Source organism: Phyllostomus discolor, chromosome 5, assembly GCF_004126475.2.
Source record: "Phyllostomus discolor isolate MPI-MPIP mPhyDis1 chromosome 5, mPhyDis1.pri.v3, whole genome shotgun sequence".
NCBI lineage: Eukaryota > Metazoa > Chordata > Mammalia > Chiroptera > Phyllostomidae > Phyllostomus > Phyllostomus discolor.
Window position 1 is genome coordinate 157,881,802 of NC_040907.2, and position 4,169 is coordinate 157,885,970.

The 4,169-nt window shown below is 36.0% G+C and overlaps 1 pseudogene; it reads right to left on the bottom strand.

Moving 5' to 3' along the window:
* Positions 1–407: 407 nt before the first annotated feature.
* Positions 408–1,733, bottom strand: LOC114497043 (annotated as a pseudogene).
* Between the last annotated feature and the right edge of the window lie 2,436 nt (positions 1,734–4,169).

The following is a 4,169-nucleotide window of genomic DNA, read 5'->3' on the forward strand; positions in this document are numbered from 1 at the left end:
TGTCCATGAGTCTTTTTTCCCTTTTGCCCAATATCTCCACCCCCAAACCTCCCAACCCCCACTCACTAGCTGTCATCTTATTCTCCATCTATGAGTCTGTCCCCATTTTCCTTGTTAGGTCAGTTTCTTTATTAGATTACACATATGAGTGAAATCAGATGGTATTTATCTTTCTCTGTTTGGTTTATTTCATATTATTTTAATATAACAATAATTTTAATATAATGATATATTATTTTAATATAATAATTTATATTTATAAGGAATAGGTGTATATAGAAACAGTTAAAAAGAACAAAATAAGCTCAGAAAAACATTAATCAGAGTATTACTTCTTACATATAAGGAAACTTATGTCCTAATATCTCAAATCTTTTACAAAAAAAAAAAAAAACCCTTACTAAATTCTAGTTCAGGGATTTTTATGCATACGACTTTTTTTCTTTTTCTTTTGATCTGCTTCTATTTTAAGATTAACTTCTTCAGCTATAAGGGCCCCAATTTCTTATTCTTTGCTTTCTTAATCTTTTCCTTGATGGCAGCCACATCAATTTTAGTTTCAGAGAGAGCTTCCCCAGGTTTCACAACTTATACTTTAGGTAGAATTAAATCTTTCTTTCTCCTTGTCTCTTAGTAAGAGCTTCTGTTTATTTAGCCTTTATTGCTTTCATTTTCTGTCACTTTAAAAAAATTTCTTTCAGAAATTATTCACCATTAGCCAATTCTTTATTAATATGACTTTCTGGCTTAGAGAGATGCAAATTAAAACCACAGTGAGCTACCACTTCACACCGATCAGAATGGCCATCATAAACAAATCAGCAAACAACAAGTGCTGGTGAGGATGCAGAGAAAATGAGACCCTAGTACATTGTTTTGGGAATGAAGACTGGTACAGCCACTGTGGATAACAGTATGGAATTTCCTCAAAAAAATAAAAATGGAACTGTTTCTTGATCTGGCAATTCCACTGCTGGGATTATACCCTAAGAATCCTGAAACATCAAATCAAAAGAACCTATTAACCCCAATGTTCATAGGAGCACAATTTACAATAGCCAAGTGTTGGAAGCAACCTAAGTGACCATCACTAAATGAGTGGATCAAAAAACTGGTACATTTACACAATGGAATACTATGCAGCTGAAAGAAAGAAGGAGCTCCTACCCTTTGCAACAGCATGGATGGAACTGAGGGGCATTATGCTAAGTGAAATAAGTGAGACAGTGAAAGACAAATACCATATGCTCTCACCTATAAGTGGAACCTAATCAGCAAAACAAACAAGCAAGCAAAATATAACCAGAGACACTGAAATAGAGAACAAACTGACAGTAACCAGAGGGGAAGGAGGAGGGAGAACGGGAGAAAGAAAGGGAAGGGTCATCAAGAAACATGTATAAAGGACTCATGGACAAAGCCAAAAATGGGCAGGATTGAGGGTGGGAGGTGGGAGACAGTGGTGGAGGGAACGTGGAGACAACTGTACTTGAACAACAATTATATATACATAACTTTCTGGCTGTGGTGGTAGGAATGGTGTATATTCTTCTTTACCTCTTTTTCCTTTGGTTTTTGCATTTTTTTTTCACATTTTTGTGCTTGAAGTCTTTTAAGCCAGTAAAAGTTCCAATGGCTGAAACTGCGTTTTCCTGGACCATAAATGTAACAGTTATGAGTTGGGATGCTTGTTCACTCAAGACTTTCTGTACCCTCGGCCAGCACTTTTTCATGTAAGCCTCTCTACATTTGGGGAACAAAGTTGCAAAGCCGCCCTCCTTCAAGAGTCCTCTGGGATAGTCTTCTTTGGAAATAGCTGGTTCCTTCCTATCTCAGGAACAATGTTCTGATTCATCTCAATTCTCTTGCTTCAACTTGTTACAAAATTCACTTTCCTCAGTCTCTCCCATGGCCCTTTTGGTTTGGAGGATGCCGTCTTCAAACTGCTCTGGATGTTACTGGGAGTGGAGGGGTTCTTATTCACCTCCTTCCCTTTCCTTTCGCAGTTCCCTCATTTACCTACTAACCTCCATCCTCCATAACCTTGACTTTATGTTCTGCCTCTTTGAAATTATAAAATAAGGCAGATCCTTTTAGTCAATCCCATCGGTGAAGTTTGAGGAGACTAAATAAAAAACTCTCCTGTTTTGCCAGAGTTCTGAACCAATTAGAAGTTGTCTTAAGAGAGTAAATCATGTAGGCCCATAAATAAATGTATTGCTGGTAAATCTGATCACACTCTGTGGGCAAGTAGCCCTATCTGTCTGTGGACAAAGGGCTCCCAGCTACTCACTCAGAGACAGGTAGCCCTGGACAAGGCATCTCCAACTCTTCCCATGTCAGAGCCTGACCCCTAGAGGAAACATGTCAAGGAGAACAGAACAGAAAGTGTGGTCCTCTGGTTACATTACCCTGATAGATGAGAGAAGGGCTAGGAAAACATACCAAGGTTTTGTTGTTGTTGTTGTTGTTGTTGTTGGGGTAGGGGGGCAGAGGCTACCAGTCAGATATTCAAATATTGTTCCTCCTGGGGGCAGAGCAAGTAAAGAGCAAAGCGAAGTGGTAGGTACTGCACTAACTGACACCCATCAACACCAAAGGAAACGTTAAGAGTAGGGAAAACCTGTTTCTAATACCTGTGTTCTGAAAGGTGATAGCCCATGGATATGCAAAACAACACTTGAATCCTTGATCCCAACATTCCTTTTAGAAAAAATCAGAACTTTTAATGCAATGTCATTCATAAAGAACAATTGATTTAAAGTAGTTTTTCATTATTAAACACTCCTATATTTCTTTAACCTCATTGAGAAAATGATTAAGAACAAAGAAAGATTGTTTATACTGTTACATAATCTCTTTTTGGACTGAGAGTCTACTGATACCAGATAAAAAAGGTTTAATAATCTTAGTACAAATCTTATCCTAGAAATGTGTCTCAAGGGTCCTACTATTTCAAAATAATTATCAGAGTCAGAAATGAATAACATATGTATTTACATGTTATGTTACAATACAAAATGCCCATCTATATCTTAAATGCTGACCCCTATATTTAAAATTATATTTAAACAACTTGAGATAATTGTTCAATCATTTAAAAGCATTTTTGTCTGCTGTAGCATGTAAAAGTTAATGATGATTTGTGATTTTATCATCACAAACTTGGGAAGTTTCAAATATTTTAAGACATTGGATCCATGGATATATTTCCCTGCAACAGGAGACTTCAACATGTTGAATTAAAATAAAATTTCTTTTGTTAGGTAGGCATTCTCCAAAACTCAAATAAGCAATGTAAACTAGTTTTAATTTCACTTCATTTACTATGTTAATCTAACTGATCCATATCATGCTAATAGGTAGAGCACAGTGTAGAGTTTTCAACAGCAGATATTCTATTGCAAAGCATATGGCTTCCCCTGCATGTCCTCCACTAGACCTTTGCCCTCTGGGAAACTCTCACACAGGTTCCTTTGACCTAACTCAAGATGTCTGCTGAGTCAGGTGTGTACACAGCCACCAGAGTCTCTTCAACCCACAGCGTCACTGCATATGACAAACTCTATTCTACAAATTTCTTCTACCTATTTTGGTCTCTGATAATAGTCACTGTGTGTTACTCATCACCTGTTCCAACCATTCCGCTCAGAACCAAACAACTAACAGACAATCAGTAATTTTTTAAATGATTATACAAGCCTTTAGAGACACTCGTGTCTCTTTCATCCAAATTCAAGAGAATAGGGCACTTATGACACTTATCAGATATGTATTTCCCAAACTGTGATCTTTTTTCTTATGGTCTAATATTTAACCCAGAGTTTAGGTAAATGTGATCTAATTTTTAGGTCTTTTGTTTCTCCATTGTGTTATAATTAAATGTTTTAGGACAATCACTGTATTATTTAAAGGCTATTCCTTATCTTTGAAGAGTTATAAGCAAAGAAATTGTTACCTATTGAATTTTGTATTGTAATTATACAATAGTAAATCCAAGAGTACAAAGTCATTATTCATTTAAAACATCACTAATTCAGAATTTGAAATATCTATGACTACATGTTGATTTGTACTTAGTCTTTACATATCTTACATGATTACGCACACACCAAAATAACTGACAATGTCAAAATTACAATATTAGAGTAAACATGAATAATATAAAA